Source organism: Lagopus muta, chromosome 14, assembly GCF_023343835.1.
Source record: "Lagopus muta isolate bLagMut1 chromosome 14, bLagMut1 primary, whole genome shotgun sequence".
Classification (NCBI taxonomy): domain Eukaryota; kingdom Metazoa; phylum Chordata; class Aves; order Galliformes; family Phasianidae; genus Lagopus; species Lagopus muta.
The window spans coordinates 14,737,077-14,757,434 of NC_064446.1; the positions used below are offsets into that span (position 1 = coordinate 14,737,077).

Below are 20,358 nucleotides of genomic sequence, written 5' to 3' on the forward strand. Positions count from 1 at the left end.
CACCCGGGTTGGAAGGGACCCCAAGGATCATGTAGTTCCAACCCCCCTGCCTAGCAGGGCCACCAAACATCCACATTCAGATCAGGTTGCCCAGGACCCCGTCCAACCTGGCCTTAAACACGTCCAAGGACGGGGCATCCACAACCTCCCTGGGCAGCCCGTTCCAGGGCCTAACCACTCTATCAGTCATACCTGCAGCCTTCCAGGCCAGAAGTACAATCCTTCAGAGAGCTGCCACACTAATCTGCCCAACCTCACAGCCACGTGAGCTCACATCTCAGAGACTTCCATTCTGGTCACTTTTCTCCCCAGGTCCCTGAGCATCACCATCTCCTTGTCACACCTCACAGCATCATCGAACCCGAAGCTTTTGGAGATGATAAGCAGGCCAGCCCTCAGCCAAAAAGGGGCTGCCAATTTCGTTCAAGGAGCAGACGCTGAAGGCATTTATGAGAAGCAATCCAGCTCGTGGCTTTCAGCAGTATCTGGCTGTTGAAAAGCAGTGTTATTGAGATTAAAGAATGACAGTAAGTGAATAGCAAATAATAGCTCCTCAGAAGCAATATTCACTGCAGAGTAAAAAGACGCAACTTGAGGGAGAGTTTTGTATGTATTAAAGATGCTTACCCATGCGTTGTGTGCTTATTAACACCCTTGCTGTTATCCAGGCATGGCACCAAAGCTGCATTTTCCATCATGTTTCACCAACCTCTTGCATTAGGACATTCATGTTCTGCAGCTCTTCCTAAGGGGGAAAACAGCAGAGATAGAAAGGTGCGACTTGGAATGAGAGGAAGAAGTCTTACACTACAAGTTAAAACAACAGCCACAGCCTGCAATCACCCCACAAGCCCCATAACCCCAGGCGGTCTGAGAGGCGAGCAACCACGGATTAGAGTTTCCTCCCTTTCTCGGAGCACTACGAAGTAGGGCCGGGGCTGCACGTCGCGTCGGAGCCGGCAGGCAGCGCTCAGCACCAAGCGATGCGCAGCGCCCGCACTCCTAAGGGAAGCAGCAGCTAGAGGAGCAAAGAAATCTCTTTCTGCAGATTGGTTTCTCTCTCTCTCTCTCTCTCTCTTTTTTTTTTTTTTTCCTCTTCTCTTTGTAGACTGTGTCGTTAAACTGAGGGAATGTGGAACTGATGCTTTCTTGTTAAGGGGAAAGTCAGCATTTCCCTGCTTGAATTTGATTCACGCTCGGATGGGTTTCTCTTCCTTGCCTTGCTTATTTTCATGGAAAACATCTTGCTTGCTCCTATGGGACCGTATCTTTCAGGGTCTGGTGGCTTATTTCTACCTGCGTGGAGATAAAAATCTCCATCAGCAAAATCTGCACTTTGCCTACATGTTGTCTTTAGGACCAGCTGTGGTTGAACCACCGCCTGCTGCTGACTCAAAGGGAAGGTTCAGATATTCGTGCTTACTTTAAAAACAGTATGATTTGGTTTTACACTTACTATAAGAACAGCATGATCAGTTGATGCTCCAATCTGTATCTACATAAGCAAAAAAGAAATCATTATGAATTGAAAACAAAATCACATTCCAATGTCCATAGCAGGGTTTGGGACTGGGTGCTTTGAGGTCCCTTCCAACCCAACCATTCTGTGATTCCAAGTACCAAAGTACTTTGGATAGCAGTGTAAGTGGCAGCAGCCCCTGCTCCTTACAATACACTCCTTTGCACCCTTCCCAAATTCTAATAGGAACTCCCTCAGTCATGCATACATCTTGGAGAAGGATTTTAGCCGTTAGCCTTCACTCTTCCTAGGCACATAGCCTGTCCTTAGCAAAAGACACCACTTCAATAATAAACTATACTTCTAGAAATTTATTACTTACTGTTCTTCTTGCAGTGATGAGTCAGAAATCTTTGCATTATGACAGCTTATACCAGTGAATTTTGTGCTCCCAGATGCAATTAAGAGTCAGATAAAAGCTCTAGATTCAAGTGCACCCCTCCTGTTCCAAACCTAGTTAAAACTCATTCCTGACATTTAGGTCTCCAAGATGCACCATCAGAGACTCCTCTGAGAGCTGGCTGAGAGGCTGGAGTGACACAGAATTAGTGGGATGGCATCCACAAAGCTTTCTTTGATTATAATTGGAATTTCACAGCAGAAAAGCTGATTTTTCCCAGATAAGGAAGTCATAATAATAAGGAGAACAATAATTATGATAATAAAACATATAGGAATCACACAATGACTCTATGAGCAAATATCCAGTAAATCAAAGCCAGCCCATCAGCAGTTCTACATTGGTCCCACTTCAAGCACTCCCTGAAGCCTCAATGCTCTCCAGCAAACCCGAGTTCTGGGCACATTCCCAGGATAAACCCCAGCCTGTATCTTCCTTGGGCAGAGGACTGGTTCAGAACCATGTCGGTATCCTCTAAGTCAGCCCTTGAAACCAACCAATTCCATTGCTTTGAAAATACCGCCCACATTCCATAAAATTCAGATAGGAGATGCAGCCCACAGGGATTAATGAGGGCTTGAATTTATTCCTCAAGAGCTTCTGATAGTTTTATTTTTCCACTGTGCCACTATAGTCTTCCTACATACAAAAGTCGCTCGCTTGCTTCCAGCTAGGGAAGGAACTTGATTTCACAGCAAATAAAAATTGCATTCGGGTAAAGAAAAATAAAGAAAGCAATTACTCATGCTGTACTTCAGCACAAAGTTTGCTTACGAAAATTGCCGTGCAGTGGACAAACAGTTCCAGGTGATGTTTTTCTCAGCAGGAGTTCTGCAGTTTGCAGGCTGTGCCCTCACAGCAGCCCCCACAATACGGGGTGATGAGAGCTTGGATTCTTGTGGGAGTTGGGAAACTCAAGGAGTGAAGTCAGGAAAAAGAAAGCTTTGGGGGAAGCCAGCAAGACCCTTCGAACAACCCTCAGATTACAGTCCTTGTGACCATTAGTTGCCATCCAAGCAGTAAAAGCTGTTAAAACACATCTAACATCCTACTGAGTGTGCCCTGCAGCCATCAGGCACTCATTTCTGCTCTCCCTTTGCTGCAAGTTTTATGAGTCTGGGCAAAGGGGGCTGGAAAATCTCTCAATGATGTTCCTCACATTTGCAGCCCCAGCAGAACGTCTGGGTTTTGCCTTCCTCTGTCAAGGAGTCTTTTTGATTTTCAGGTTTTTTTTCCAAGTTTGAATTGGACATCAAGGGGGCAAGCATCAGAGAAGAAACCCACTGTCGGCTCAGCCAAATAATTGTATTCTTACTGACTGTAAGAAAATCTGTCTGCCCTCTTCAGCTCCCCTCAGAAAGGAAAAAATAACATTAATCTTCACTTAGCACTCTATCATACAATCATTTGAGTTGGAAGAGACTCTTAAAGGTCATCTGGTCCAACTCACCTGCAGTGTACAGGGACACCCACGGCTCCATCAGGTGCTCGGGTTATGCAGGCTGACCCTAAACGTCTCCAGGGATGGGGCAACTACCACTTCTCTGGGCAACCCATGCCAGTGCCTCACCACCCTTATTGTAAAACACATTTTCCTTCTGGTTAGGCCCAGAGTGACATCATGAACCATGGCTGTCTGATGCTTGTGATATTCCTGCTTCTGCGTGTGCACCTTTTTGAGTGGCATCCTGCATAATCCAGCACAATTCTACACGTTCCATTGTTAATGTGCTCAAAATACACATTACTCAGCTTGACGACTAGGTTTTGTCTTACAGCCATCTGGATGGTTTATTTTAGAAAGTGAACTGGAAGAACAGTGCTTTATTCACAGTTATTAAAAGGGCTCCATGCAAACATGCTGCAGGGATGGAACTCCTCAATGCGCCTTTGCCTTTCTTCTATTAGCCTCCAGCCTCAGCTTAATCTTAGCACTTCTCCCATTCTTTCAAAAGAGGTAGGTAAAATTTATCATTAACCACAGTGCTTTTATCATGGATACTCTTATTGCCCAACTTCAAACAGAAGCACCATAAATCTCACCATAAATCCATCCATCGACAGCCACTGTTTGCACACCATGAGCACACGTTGACCTGCACTAGACTGCAGCTGGGTAACAGAATTACACTTCATGTTGATGCCAATTAATATTCATACGAGACTTACCTGGCAGTAGCAGGAGGGAAAGGAGGACAAGGTCCAAAAGCCCTCAAGGGCAACTTCTTAAACTGTGCACCAACAGCTCAGTGCCTGAAGGGGCTGGAAAACGTCCCTTGACTTTCATCTTCCAAGTAAATACGTCTTCCTTTGGATGAAGATGTCCCAGTCAGCCTTTAGGGAGGCAGGAATACACCCACCAGTCACAGCAGAATGAGCTGAAATGGTCACAAAAGGTCACTGAAATGGTTTTATTATAAATATGGACCTGGTCATTGTGAATACGTGGCATTCACAATATTACCCTCTTGGTAACTACAGGGTATTTTCATGGCCCATAAGGTACTGCAGGATCATCTGCAGCAGCTTTTACCCAGGTTTTCTCCTCAGAAGAAGCTGTGGAAGGTTTGCCATCCCTGAAACACTCACTACAGGCTTTGGGGACTGGGTTTTCCTTTCTGTGTGTCTCATAGCCAATGTTGCTTGTTTAGAATGTTTCCATTTGTAGTTATTACACAATTGAATGAAGCAAGGTGCTTTGATCACATAATCATTACATCTCCCCTGCTTTGAGGCTAACTGTGCAGCATGACAGCATCTGTTTTAATCCCCAGGTGGTGCCAATAAAAACAAGAACTTGTAGTTTAATACCAAGCTATCTGTGGTCTTCTATTCCTTTAACAGCTAATGATAGAACAAAACTACAAAATATAGCAATGATCCCACAGCTGAAACTACCCGTTAAAGCAACACAAGATGTGCAAAGGATCCTGTTAGCACACTGGAAGCCAATGAATCATCTAATGCCCTCCCATATGCACAGAGGATTGCAGATTTCATTTATTTTGTTGGTACCTGTCAGAGCCAAAATAGAAGTGCATTTAACAGGGGATCAAAACCCATCACTACTAGGACTGGGATGAAACCTCTTCAGTTGTCAGATTTCACAGCAGAGACTGCATGACACTTTGGCAGGACTTTCATAACCCTGCCATGTCAGGAAGTCATAGGACTGCTTGCAGCCTGATCTGCAAAGCAATTGCCAGTTGGGAAAAATAAGTGAGAACACCACCCATTGCATTTCACAAAGCATAGAAATGGAAAATGATAACAAAACAGAGAATAGATTTGGATGGCTGAAACAGATGGATATTCCCTCAGCATAAATGGCGAGTGTCAGTTAGACACAGCAATTTCTTCCCTGCTGTGGATTTTTAACAAGAGAAACAAGAAGATTAGTAGGGTGGATACCACGAGTCTGCAGAGGTCTCTGTGATCTCAAGTAAGGTGAATTTACCTGCAGTGCCCTCAGTGGTCTCCAGGGAAACATTCTTACATGGCATTCACTGGCACAGAAAGATCAACGAAGCCATGTGCACAAGCTGCAGTTTTTGCCTAGCTCTTTCTCTTCCAATCTATTTGTTTGCACAGAGGTACCATTTATGGACAGATTCCTCCCCAGGATGATTTGTGCTAACTCCACAGTGCCTCCAGTAAACTCATTTTTCTTTAATCCCCTCTGGTACAGGGGCTGACGAAGGCAGTTGTGATTCCTGGATCTATGCCCTTGGCAAACTTGTGATTAATACCACCTCTTGATCTTAGAGACTTGGGATTTTAAGAACATTGTGGCTGAAAACTTGAATCTGCCAGACCACAGGAGTCTGAAGGATTTTCAGTGCCACTTGTTTCCTCTGTGGCATTGGATTAGTCTCATTACTACATTATTTTGTCCAGACTTCATATTCCCAAAAAGAGTCCCATAGGGGTCCCTTGCAACCTCTTTATGTCATATACAGAGAAACACACTCATGCTTTTCTGCTGCTCTCTCCTCTGACACTCCAATTTTACTGCACTCTGCTGATTCCTCTCTGATATAAACCTGAATAATTCACATTTTTTTAATTTTCTTTTTTTTCCTACTAACTTTTTCACTTGTTTCTTACTGGCATTTGCATCAGTTGTGTGATCAACCCAGAGAGGGCAGGATGGAAGTCTAACAGGCTCAGCGGAGTAGTCCTCTCCTGGAAGACCTGTAGGGTTGTGTACCAACCCTACTGTAGCCTTTATTTGAACATTTAATAAGGGTTAGATTTACAAATATGACCATCAATCCTGATGATGTGTATAGAATCATTCTGTGTATATAGAATCGTTAAGGTTGGAAAAGACCACTAAATCACCAAATCCAACACCAACCCACCCCCACCATACTCACTGACCATGTCTCCATGTGCCACATCTCCACAGTTCTCAAACACCTCCAGGCATGAGGACTCCACCACTTCCCTGGGCAGCCTGTGCCAGTGACTGACCACGCAGTTAAGAAGGAGCTAAGCTCACCTTTGTATTATGTCTCAGGGGCCTCTTCTCTGGTCCAGCATCAGAAGGATTTGCTTAACAGTAGCAGAAGTAGATAGAGTGCTACAGTAAAAATAAGCCACATCAATGGGGAAACAGCAAAATCATTACATAGATCATACCTACATGGGAATGAGAGAAGTAGTGGTGTAGCTAGGCTGGTGCAATGCTACGAGCAAGAGTTTCTGTGTGTCCCAAGGAAAGAACTTCCATCTGGGCTAGCAAAACTATTGCCTCTCTCCATGGATTTTGGCCAGTTGTGGACAACACTGTGAGCAGCATGCATAAGAAAGATACTCCTGCCTTTCTTTCGTGAGGACTCCCATGGGCCAAAGAGCAGCCAGCAGCCAGCCCAGGCTCCATGGTCCCCGCTGGGACAGGCTCAAGGAATGAAAGGCTCACAGTACGTCAGCAGGCTGGTTTGGAATCAAGTCCTCATTCACCTCTGCAAAAGCAAGGAGCGACAGACAGCAGTGCCGAATGGCTGCTCTGGTCCTGCCCCAGGAGGAACTCTCCATGGGAGATTTACTGTCACCACAGACCTGGGGCAGGTGACAGCACTGCTCTGGCACTCCCACTGTCTCCTTCAGGGCAGTGTCAGGAGGAACACATCCAGCCTTGGCTCTCTGACACTGCAAGAGAAAGGACAAACCGAGTCTGACTTAATGACACTACCTAAAGAGAAAGTGCTTGTAGTGCTGAGGATTTAAATTATTCTGTCATGCATTGCTTCTGGCATGAACTGTTGGCATGGAGACTATTGCGAAATGTCATACAACATAAATAAAATATTAATGGCACACGAGAAACTGGAAGTGATTTAAAGAGATACTGAGCTGCCAACTGAGTTACAGTTTGGAGTTTATCATGCAAACAACAGGGAAATTTATGATTAAAGCTACAAAGGGCAACAGAGAACACTCTTGCTCTGACAGAGTACCAAGGGCCCTCAGAACAACTCAGAAAAGACTAATCTGGGAGAGGGATGAAGTACTTCCTAAAACTTTTTTCCCCTCCAAGAAACGAAAGGAGGAAAAATGCTTAGAAGAGCACAGGTGACATCACAGCATTTACCAGGATGAGAACAGTGCTGCCATAGCTTCTGCCTCATCATCTTGGGTTGCCTTGGCAGGAAAATCAATTCCCAGAGTGAAGAGAAGGCAACAGGAGTCAGCAAGGCTGAGCTGAGTGCCCAGAGCTGGCAGTGGGGCTGGTGTTCCTTAGCATGGATGTAGACCACGAGGTTGAGAATCAGGTCATGTATGTTGAGATATGAGGTTTCCACAGGCTCAGATGATTGCAAAGCTGTTAACAAAACATAATCATAGAATCATTAAGGTTGGAAAAGGCCACTAAGATCATCTAGTCCAAGTATCAATCCACCAAATGACAGTAAGACAGTTGGCAGGACTGAAGTGACTGAGCAGTTCCTGAGCCAGCACAATCAATGCCTCGGAGCCAGGCCCACTATATTGTAGTAGTTGGCCTCAGTGGCTTCACATAATAGACTCATAGAATCACCAACATTGGAAAAGACCTCCAAGACCATCCAAGTCCAGCCACTCACCACTATTTTCCCTCTAAACTATGTCCCTTAGTATGTCCACACATTTCTTGAACACAGTTACTTATTTGACCCCAAAGCAACGCATTTGTAATTTATGAATGTATGAAGGAATGAGAAATAAATCCTCTCTACTCACACCCCTTTTCTCTCTCTAGGGTTTTTTTATCTACATCCCTTCCTTCAGGACCTGTTGCTGGCTCCTCAATGTATGTAAATATCATTAAAAATAAATAAATTTTCTGAAGCCTGATAATTTGCAATTTACATAAGTCATAAGAACTGTTCCCAAGGAGAGTGAATCGGAAGAGAAAGCCTGAGTGGTCTGGGAATAACTAAGCCTTTCTGATCTAAATATCTGGGAGATAGCTGGAGATGAAAAATTTCCATATACAATGCAAAACATCAGCCATAATTTAAAAGCCCTGTCTCCAGGCAATAGAATTCTCCCAAGTAACAATTCTAACTGCTGAATTTCTTACATAGAACTTGCAGAACTTCTTACTGAATGCTCCATGCATCGCAGAGCAGCACTGCAAACATGGAGAACAATGGAAATTGCAGTATAATCACCAGCAATTTACATACATTCGTTAATTTGCTATTCAAAATGAACCAGAGAGACAAGGGCTCTGTCTGCAGGTGCAGATAAATCAAGTCTCTGCTTGGGCACACCAATGCATACTTGTGATAAATTTGTCACAGCACCTTTTGCACAAATGCGTATAATTACACTTAAAATATTTTAAGTATAATTGCATGGTAGAAAGTTTACAGAGGCAAAGAAATTGCTAGGAATGTTATATGGAGTTAACATATAGGGAACAAAACAAGCTCACATCTCCATTCTTTTATTCAGTGAATGAGGGCAAATGCTTGGACTAGTCCACAGCCGTATCAGTTTATTGTGCACTATCTAGAAAGCTGCATGAGGTGCTTATTGACTCATGGGATGTGGGGAAACACGGGAGAATGGTGTGGAAGTGCTCATTAAAGTGTTTAGCACATGCGCCCATTGTGCTTGTCTTCCTTCTATTGTCTCTGCAGCAAGGCAAAGGCTGGGCTGTTCCCAGAGAGAGGATGTCTGAAGTCAACATCAAAACCATTTTCCTGGGAAGTGGATGCTGATTTATAAACAGAAGCGCTCTCAGCGGGGCCATGGAGGGTCCCCAATGTCTGGCTAACATCACCTCCACCCTTCCCACCCCAGAGGAGAGTTTTCCTGCCCCACCTGCTGAGCCTGGGCTACTGCAAGGCGCTCTGCTCTCTGTCAGCAATGCTGAGTCCTACTGCTCCATGGCTTCTCTGTGTCACTTCTCCCCGAGGACCACGTGTCCAAACTGATAGTTTTATGGTTTTGCTGCCCTCTTTTTTTTTTAATGTTTTAATAAAAGATATTAGAAAATAAAAAAGGTTTTGCTACTTACATGCATTAACCAATTATAGATGTTATAGGTGGCCAAGGACAATTCCTCTTCACTCAATGCATTCCAGGCAAGCCAAAATGTTGGAGTGAAACATCTTCATTCAGATATGACTGTTCTGCAATTCCCACTTCATAGTAGAAGAAAAAAAGACAAAGAAAACAGAGGCCTTGTTCAGAGCACCTGGCAGCAAAGAACAACAAAAAACAGTTACAGAAAAAATAGCAAGCTGATGGAAAAACACAGCCACCTGTGTATTTTCTCTGGTGGTGCCATGCTTCTGTGCAGAGCCAGGAGTTGGGCTCAGTGATCCTTATGGATTCCTTCCAAAATGGGGTGATCTATGATACTATAAAAAGGCTCCCAGAGCTTCGTGCCCTGCATTGTTTCTCTCCTCTGCATTGTTCCCATGTTCTGCCTCTTCCCCTCTTCGCACCCTATACTGCTGCACAGTCAGACTATGTGTCCTGCCTGCCCACCCATGGATGGGATCTTGAGACACCAATATCACACCAGTCAGCTTTGGATTTGTTAATGCCACGCTATCGTGTTGCTCTATATTTCCATTACTATAGCTTCAGATGTTTCACTTTATTTCCATTAAGCGCTAGCAAAATCATTTGTGAAGGCACTTATAATTAGGCAAGTAATTATAAGTGCATTTATAGTAATTCATCAACATTAGGTGGTTCAGGAGAAGCAGATTTGCAGGCAGGTGGGTCTCAGCAGCACCAGCACCTTCTCACTGCAGAGAATGAAGGCAATTAGAGGTGGGTACAGCAGCATGATTACACTCCTCCTGGCTTTGCCCTGGAGATGTTTCTGTCATCCACAAGCAGAAGGGCTCAGATGCATTCCTTGCCCCTTGCTTCATTGTGGCTGACCCAGTAATACACAAAGGGAACTGATTTGCTGTTTGAAAGTCACATGTTGCAACCATGACAGTACACAAATGGTACTGTCCCCCTCTCAGGGAAACAAAATGACATATAAAACCACAAGAAATACAAAATAAAATGCAAAACCACAAGCCTGAACTGTGGGCATCTCTGCTCATTGCAGGGGCATTGGATGAGATGGCCTTCAAGGGTCACTTCCAACCCATTTCCATGATTCTGTGAAGAACAAAACACAGTTTGGCACACTGGGTCAGCCTGGTAGCGAGCGAGCCATGCCAGCTGGGAAGGATGCACCAGAAGTGTCCAGAAGTGCCCAACATAAATACAATGTGGGGGAATGACAGCTTCAGATATCAATGTTAATCTCCCTACCTGAGCTGCCCTAAGCTTGGCTCTGCTTTTATGACTTGCTGAGAGCTACCAAACAACAGCACCTAATGAGCTGTCAGCACTCGGCACTACTTTTGGAGTCAGTTTCTCTACTGTGGAAAATGACAGTTCAGGTTAGTGGGAGCGATGTCTGCATGCGAGGAGAAGTCAGAACCTGAGATGAACCGCAATTTAATTTCACCACCTGCACCCTCTGAGCTACATGGGCTTCTTTCCTTTAATGAGAGCACACCTGCTTGTAGATGCAACCTTTCTGGCAGTGGAACTCAACGTTCACATTAAACACGTTCCTATAGTCTGTATCTCACTTTGGATGTTCGTTTCATAGGTGATTACTGCCCCAGTCTTTCACACACCATTTCCCTGTGTGATTGCAGCCTATTTTCCAAAGGAAATTTAAAAGTCTTCTTGGGACACAGAGTAAATAGGAAAAAACCTTCCCAAACTGCTTTCTCAGGTGAGAGCCATGCCTCTCATCTTTGCTCACAGTGGATGAAAGCTGCTCCTCACTGCCACGCACTCACTTCACAGTACTGCACCTCATGCACCCAATCCCTCCTTATGGGGTCAGTGTTTCCCCATTTGGGGTGCTATGTAGTGCCCAAGACAGGGCAGCAGTGCCCTGCCTTTCTAAGATTGGTCCTGCTCTGCTGGTGTGTGCAGCTCCCCAGTTCCTTCCCAGGTGCATGTGGTCCCCTCCTGCTCCATCACCTGCCCACTTTCTCACCTCACACTGTACAGCATGCAGACGTGTAAAAGCCCACAAACAAATGCAGTTCAGTAATGAGGTGTTTAAATGCTCTAACACACATGCTGGAGCTGCTGTTGCTAATAGAAACGTGTTTCGCTTCTATAGAGGCAGTTTCCTCGGTAACTGATGCCACCGCAGGCCCCATCCTGCATGGTGCTGACTCCTCCATAGGAGCAGAAAGCCACACAGGTGCTGTGCATCATCCCATACGCAGCTCCATTACAACAGGCAGTGTCCAGAGTGATTTCAAAAGTGGATTTTGATTTCTACATGGTGCAAACCAGTTACAGGAGGGAGGAAAACATTACACCCATCAACATGACATTCAATCACATGCTCTAATACAAGAATAGCCAGTACTCTGCAGCATGCAAGCAATGATGTCTGGTGTTTGAGTACATTGTGGTCACTCTCTGCCACTCTTGGCCATTCACTTCAATGTCTAAGACAAGAAACTCCCCAGGAATTGAATGATAATAAGGAATTTACCTAAGCTTCTATTGAACAGCACATGGGCCACACGACTCACCAGGGAATCCTGGAGGGATCCCTGAGAGTTTTTCTGCAGTGGAAAACTACAGAAACTCATCCTGACTGCTCATGAATACAGTGCCTGCTATCTGTCCACCCAAAACAGTGTAAGGGAGGCACATCTAATCAAGTACTTAACAGCTCCTCTCAACTCCTATTTAGCTTTGAAGCCTGCTGTTCCTACTCACAAGCATTAGGATGCTGAAGAGCTCTCCTAATTTTCCACTAATGTCAGATCATCTGAGGATGTCTGCCTACAGACCTTGTGCTGCCTGAACATGGTCTTATCTTGGTGGCACCAGGAAATGCACTCGACAAAATCATGTCCAAACTGATGATATCAGCACCTGAAATGGTCTGTAGGATAGATATTCCTCTAGTTTCTATGGATGTCCTGAGTTGAATTTTTTTTCTCTCTCTACAGATACAGTGCAACAAACTGCTTTGCTGGCCAGGCTTGGCCCTCAGCTGGGTAACTCCCAGCACTGACCAGCAAGGAACAAGGGAGGAGATACTGCCCACTTGTGACCCCATTACACTGAATGCTGCTGTGGGATACAGGCTGACAACAGGGCTATGGGATGCTTGGCTGCCAGCAGAGCTAGAGGAGACCTCCAGGGACCATCTCCCCCATCTCCACTGCAAACAGCAACAGCAATGTCACCATCACTGGATGCTTCTCTAGCCTCCCATAGAGACCCCCAAGATGGTGTCTTCATGTCTGTATTAGCACCCTACCTGTCACTCAGCTGTCTTTTGCCATGCTCCCTCCCGATCTGTCATGTCTTGTCTGTCTTCTTTTTTGTTCTGCTCCTCTTTCTGTTCTCTCCTTGTCTGTTCTTTCTCTAATTCTTGGCACTGATTTGTTTCTCTTCTACTGAAGAGACTAATCTGAGCTTTTCAACGCTTTCTGCTCCTCCTCATCCTTCATTCTGCTCTCTCCCCCTCCTCATATCAGTCTCAAGCACAGACCAGGTCACAGAAGGCAATCAGCTCTGAAAGCCTTTCTGAACTCTGTTTTCCTTCTTGGAAACAATCCCAAAAACAAATAATAAGTGCTTCTTTTAATTAGAGAGACCACTGGGCTAGCATTAAAATTACCTTCTGCTGACAGGATGCACTTAACTGACTGCTGATTTGCTCAGTCAACGATGCTGCAGGATTTGTTCATTAATTCTAGCAGAGAAAAAGAGTCAGTTACAACAGACCTGGCTCCACACTTAAACGACACCTGCAATTATGGCAGCACATCTGTGGTTAAGGTTAAGGCAGTTTGCTTCTGCAGTCTTTGATTTCCAGACTTTTGAACTGGCAAGAAATGACCTGCTGAACAAGAACTGCTGCACTTTGCTCCTTGGCAAGTCTCTCTCATCTGCAGCACCACTCTAGAGAGGCAGGAATGCATTTTTTAAGCCAAAAAGACTTTGCAATTAAGGTAGTTTCCCACCTGTCATGTTAGTCTACCCGTTAGACAAGTGAATGCCAGGAGTTCAGCCCACAGTTCCAAGAGCAGGCACATCTCTGTGCTCGTGGTATTCACAGAACCAGCACAGAGTCATAGAGTGGCTTGAAGTCCTTCACCTGTTGCTGGTCTGTAGCGGGGCCTCAGATTTCCTTAAAGAACCAAAATCGATTAGTACCCAACCTAAAGCTTCTCTGACTCTCCTGAGCAGGGCCAACCCACTCATTTCGTCTTTGCATCGTTTCTTAATGCCAGTAGTTCCTTGGTTTCTCTATAATGGTTTTCAATGGTCCAGGAGGGGAATTTTTTTTTGGCTCAAGCTAGATGTCAGTTCTTACACTGAGAATCCAGTTAATTTCCATAAATATCGACACACATTTCCTTCCTGGCTGGACAAACATACTGATATGATCTAATAACTGATGGGCAGTTGGAATGCCTATTTGCTTCCCCTTGTAGAATGCATCACTTTATGTTACCTGCACCTTTATGTCCTTCTAGCTTTCAGGACTGCAGCTGGGCGGTTGTTAATGCACGTTCCTGCTGTTATCAGGAGACATCCATACAAATCTTGAGCACTTCTACCTCTGAGGGTATAGAGGAAAGCAATATTCAGTGACTGTGTCTGCTCCCAGAGGAGACACAATCCCAGACTCTTGGGGCAGACTGACTTGCTGTGCTGGGAGGCTCCCTGTGCTGCAGTTGCCAACATCCCACAGGGCAGCTGACCCAGCAGACAGCAGATTCACCCATCTTTCATGCTGTGAGGGTGCTGAGGTGAGCGCTGGCAACGGGGCCAACCTGCTCTGAGCACTGGGACTCATCTTGCTCTGGGATGCACTCAGCAAAACCGGCCAGGCTGCCAAGATCTGCTGCTAAACCTTCACTGCATTGCCCTGGGCAAAACACCTCTGGGTGGTGATGCCCTCTGAGCAGCTCTTCCAGACGGTGTTTGCAGCACACCCACATGTGGAGCAGATGATGCTGCTTTCTTGGGACCCCAGAAACCTCACTACAGCAAACCTGCTGCAAGGTGGGAAATTGGTCCCCAGCCTATGGAGCTATGGAAAGCAGACTTAAACAAAAGGCGCTTTCCTCCTGCCTAAGTCTCTTTTAAATGACAAACACCCTAATTCCTTGATTGAAGGTTGACATTTCTCCTTGTTTAAGAGGTGAAGCCTGGATCAGAGACGTCACTCATGCTGTTGGCTGAGAGCCCGATGGGCTGGAATGGGCTCACTGCTAAACTCACACTGCCACACAATAGCAGAGATTATTCTGTTGGGTATTGAGAAGTTACATCTGAGCAGCGTGGCTACAGAAGGAGCACCGAGGCCTGTGGTGGAATAAGTACTCTGAAACATCCAGAGGTTTGTCACAATGCCTTGTTTGCACAATCAATATGATGGCATTGTCAAATATCTGTTCCAAATTCAAACCTTGAAACAAACCCCAAATCATCCAGGTCTGCATTGGCCCCACTGCACATCACCTGGTGACATTTTGCAGCTGGCAACCATCGGTCTGAAAGCTGTGCTTCTGATAGGATTATCAGCTCCATGAGGATCGAAGCTGGATCAGGCATCACTCAGTGAGTTTTCTTCCTCCTGGTAAACACACACAAACAGAATTCAGATACACAGACGCATTATATAAAATAAATGACAGTGTTGGACCTGAGGATGTGTTACTGCCTCCCTGGCATAATGAAAGAAGAGAGCACATTATTTATTCCTGCAGGAGAAGGATATTTAACAAAATTACACTCTAAACATTATTTATAGGGTAACCTTGTCTCTACAACCTTTTCCAGCGGAAACAAATTAGAGATCATCCATCACGAGCAAATTCTGCTGTTCCAGTCTCTCCTCCAGCAAGGTTTTGTGCCAGACCATGCAATGCCCCGAGATTTCATCACCACCTGGAGCTGATCCCATCTCAGCCACCCGCAGCTGTGCTGGGTGATCACACCATGCCTGCAAGCAGTGCAACCCCAGACAGCCCAAAAATCTGGAGCTGCCTGCTTCAGTTAATCACAGTCAGATTCCCCAGGGCGTATACCCACTAAAGGATCAGTGCAAACCACACAGGGTGCTAATTCTCAGTGCTGTGAGTATTAAAGCCCTCTTGGTGCCCACTAGAAATTGACTGCTACCACTTCAGCCTAACCCAGTTCCCAAACTGGCCTCAGCCCAGCGACATCCAGGTGATGCTGGAGAGGAGCCAAGGTGCAGCTCAGCAGTGTTGGCTCTGCCCACTCCTACAGCCATGCCAGATGGGTCTTTGGACATGTTTCCAATTAAATGTATGAGAGTCACCCTCCCTCACTTCCTACCCACTGTCTTATTTTAAGTAATGAATCACACATTTTATGGTTGGTTTTTGTTTTTTTTTTTTCCTCTTATGAAGCTGAAAATGCAGTTCAAGCTTTTCCAGTTCTTCAACATTCGGGACTTCTGCAACACCAGCAGCAAGTAAATTCTGCCACCAATGAACATTCTTGTAGCTCTTGGCATTGCTAAGTGTCATTTGTCATAGAGGATGTCCCTTTTTTGATCTTTTCAAACATTCCCCATGGCAATAGGCTTGTTTTTCCCCAGTTAGCAAACTCATTTGTGATATTCAGAAATAACGGATACTCTGAAATTTCTGGAGGCCACATCCAGGATCTCCTGAGCCATGGCCAAGGCGAGATGATGCAATGTGTTGGGATGTTCTGTATCACAGCAAGATGATGTTATATACTTATCAGAACATGAGACCTTGTCACCCCAAGGCTGCAGGCACTTGGAGAGAGGAGCCAGAACAATGATGAATGAAGACAGTGTGGGCAAGCTGTGCAAGAAGTGACTCTATTGTGCAGATGGAGCCATTGCATTTGGGCTGTCCCATGGAGCAGGATGGATTTGCTCGGCCCTCACCCAGCCACCCAGGGCTGTGTTAACCTCAAACATGGAATTCTATGTTATTCTATGTTAATTCTATTATATTCTAAGTTCTATGGGGTGAAAAAGCCTTCTGAGCCAGGAGGACAGGGACTTGTTGGCCAAGTGCCTTTTACAGGCAGTGAAATAAAATAAAAGTGGCAAAAAATGAAGACTAATGAAGAGGAAGCAGAAACCTGGGGAAATAATGGCCAACCTGAAAGCTGCAGATTGCTTCTTGAGCTTATTCAAAGAGTGTGCAGGTACCCGAGACTTTTCTCTTTTAACTGGTAAAAATAATCAACACCTACCCACCTTTAAAGTTCAGTGACAATAACGAACTGGTGAATATTTATAGGAAAAGCCATGGCACATAAAGTACTCCAAAGGACTTATGTAAGTGCCACTTTCTTTAAAACAGTTCTAGAGGGAATGCTTTAAGAAGCTTTATCAGCATAAAACATATTTTGGAATTCATGAAAATTCATAATTGGCAGGGAAATGTCAAGTCCCTCTTTAGTGGAATGACTTAACCCTGTTGGACAATATCTTTATTTTTTACTAACTCTAATGGTTAATCTGCAAGCTGAGAGAGGAAAATACACTTTTGCTGTTAAATGTAATGGAACAAAGGAGAAAACTTCTCCAGCTAGCAGGGACTTTATGGAAACCAAATAAGGTGACAGGTTCTATTGAATAAGGCCCATTCTCCAAAATAAAACCAATTAACCCAGAGGAAATTGAGGAAATTGATGATCCAACATATTTTTGCATATGAATGGCAGAGTTTAGGGTCTGAATGCTTCTCCAAGCAGCTCTGGACAGCCACAGTACCTTTGCAGAATCCTTCACTTTCCTGAGATTTCTCACATGCTGAATTTTTGGGTTACACACTAGAAGAATCTTTTGAGACAAAAGCAAAACTGGTTGCCAGATCTCACTGGGTTTCAAATGAAAGCCATGCAAACAACCAGGCCATGTAGTGTTTGCTTCTTTGGGTCAGAATGCGTAAGATTTGGTTCTTAGTAAAATCTAAGACCGATGTAACCCCCTCCAGCATTTCTGTACCACTAAAATTAACATTTTGCCCTTGAAAAATTAAAGCCACTCCATTTATCTCATTTCCTCAGGTTTCACTTGCAGCCTACTCATCCAACAGTCGTTTCTACTTTGTACGTTTAATTTAATTTGTCAGGTTACAAAACTGTGAACCTGGAGAAACGCGCCGTCTGCCTGTCACTACCTTCCAACACAGAGCTGACAATGCAGTTTTTCACAGGAACACTCTTTCCATCACTAACTCCTTGGGAACGAGTGGTGGTTTGGTATTTCTATTGGGTTTGGGGTCTTTTTTGTCCTTGCGCTGCACCTGACACAGCACGGGCCAGATTTGCAGTTAAGAAGCATATAATAAGATGAACAGCATAGCATGGTACAATGAATGATAACAAGTGGAGAGGTAAATGATGTCATTTGGACAGCACTGCCTCTGCGGTTCCCTGCTGTAAGCTCTTTATTGAATAATCTTGTGCTCAAGGTTTCTTACTGTTCTGCCATTACGCCTGTCTGGGTGCCTAGCTAACATTTCTCTGTAGCTCCACTTCCACGGGGCACATTTACAGCCTATGCTCCTATTTATCCCTTTTTAATTATTATTTCCCTTTCTGCTTCACTCCCCAGTGATACAGTGCCAGTAAGTGCTTCTAAATGCTAACAGTGGCCCTTAACCAGAGTCAACCCTCACAACACCCCTTCTGCTTCCTCCACTAATTAAGAAATGAGGGGAAAAAAAAAATAAATCACTTTCTATATCCCATCACTGTCAACTCCTCCTGGGTTGTCATTAGAAACTACTCAGGCTCCACTCCAAATACTCCTTCCAGACCAAACCATGAAAAAGATAGCTTTGCTCTGACCTGCACCCTGCCATCGAAGCCTTTGCCTCTGACCCACCCAGTGAGGTTTGATCACCTTCATATCCCCTGTGCCTTGTCTCAGTTTGGAGCTCACAAGGTTCTCAGCCCTCTTCCCATCTGTGCCACCTCCTTCTACTTCCATCTTCAGTCTGCACTTTGCAAAACAAGCAGCAGAAGCTAATACAAGGCTGTTTGCTTATATTTCTATTAATCACCCTCCCTTCGTCCCATCTGCCACCTCTCTTTTTCAGCCTGGCCCACCCAGTTCCCAAATTTACAGTGCTCACAATGCGAAAGAGTTAATCAAATCCAATCTCTCAGCACCATCTCTAGCATCTGCTGTTCCATATTTGGTTTCCAGCAAGGGATGCTCACTCCCAGCCTCATCTCCACTGTTTGCACTAAGGCGCCCATCAGATAAAATGAAAAGCACAATTAATTAATTGGTACCCAAACTTGAGAGCTCCACATGCATCACCAGAGACAATCAAAATAGTTCTGTTGTAAGTGAGAGCATCTTTCAACCACGTTTTCCTTCACTGGATCTACTGTTTGAGCGGTAGCAGTAGCAAGAACCCCAGCCAAGCAAGGGACCTCAGCACTTCAGACTCATTCATAACAGTGGACAAACAAACAGAGCAAAAGGACACCAGAACAGGCAAAGACAGGCAGAGCTCCTCACATGGCCTATCCCATGTGTTCACTCGAATAATACTTGCATCCTCCTGCACAGCTAACCCTGGTGCGTCCTGCTGATAGTAACTCATGAGCCTACTGCTCTCAGCAGCAAGGATGTAAAGGAAGAGGGTTGGGGAATGTTTAATAAAAATATATCTTGTAATGCTTACTGACCAAAGAGGCATTCAACAGATGCTCCATCTTTAGCTACACTTAAACTGTTCCCTAAGGAATCAATACAAACTCCACTCTCTCTCTTACGAAGTACAAAAATAAACACAAAATGTAAAATATATGGTCCTGGTATAGGATCAGGATCCCATACAGAGATCTCTATTTCTCCTTTGCTTAAATATTTTCTACATGATGTTTGCTCGGTAATTTATTTTTTCACTGGCCACTAAAAATAAAATGTCAAGAACTGTCTATCTTAGGAATTTTCAAGATTAATAGTGACTCTCCTATTTCAGCTTCAATGATGCTGTTGGTGAGATACATCTTGATGGATTGTTCAAATAAACCCAGCTACAGAGACAAAGGAAAACCAAGAGCTGCTTTCCTTCTCCCTTTTTCTTAGTTTACCAAAGGGACATGTGATCACTGTGATCAGCACTATTTTCCTCAAAGCTTCTGAGGTGGTTTTGTCCTTTACAGAGGAATGAAAAATCACCACCCAGAATGGATTAAACAAGGACAGCTTTGTTGCTTTCAGGTCTTTTCTATAAGAACTGCTCTGCACCTCGCATGGGAAGCAGGAGGGGCTGCGTGGGGTTGGATGACCCCCCCACCCCATCAGCACCAGCCAGTCACCTCATGACCATGAGGATGGAGCATCCACGAGCAAGACCACAGATGCCATCTGGCTTTCAGTTTACTCCTGCAGATGTTGCCATGAAGACTCGCATATAAACACTTTCCACCTTGACTTCTGGATGCAAAGTTTTGGCCAATAAATCGGACCCCAGACTGGGGAGCAGAAGGGAATGTGTCTAAAGCTGGGTCTGAGCAACAGCTCAACATGGCCCAGCAGAGACTCAAAGAATCATTGAGGTTAGAAAAGACCACTAAGATCATCTAGTTCAACCATCCAGCATCCCACACCAGACCCAGATGAGCTCCCCAGGGTTGACACAAAGCCTGAAATAAGACTTCAGAAGGACTTAGTATAACTGCTTCTCACTAATTATATCATTTGCTCACAGGTTTAAATGGACAAAGACTGGCAAAGAACTTTAATACACATATAGCCACCATATGTTAATTCAGAAAAAATTATAGCTATTTACTTCTCATGAAACTTAAAAAGCAGAGTAAGAGGAACTTAGAAGCATTCTGGCACCACTGCCAGAAGCTTCCCCTTATCTTTGCTGCAAAAGCA

General features: G+C 44.7%; 1 long non-coding RNA gene across 3 annotated transcripts; it reads right to left on the reverse strand.

Annotated features, from left to right (window-relative positions):
• Positions 1-198: 198 nt before the first annotated feature.
• On the reverse strand, positions 199-13,389 carry LOC125700304 (uncharacterized). Of its 3 annotated transcripts, none has more exons than XR_007379846.1 (7): positions 9,433-13,389; positions 7,516-7,746; positions 6,984-7,073; positions 4,089-6,886; positions 1,457-1,495; positions 628-745; positions 199-489 (listed from the first exon to the last, which is right to left on the reverse strand). It is a non-coding gene; the product is annotated as an uncharacterized LOC125700304 (long non-coding RNA). The 3 variants fall into 3 exon arrangements; XR_007379847.1 differs by having other exon boundaries at positions 4,089-4,297; positions 6,424-7,073; XR_007379845.1 differs by having other exon boundaries at positions 4,089-7,073.
• Between the last annotated feature and the right edge of the window lie 6,969 nt (positions 13,390-20,358).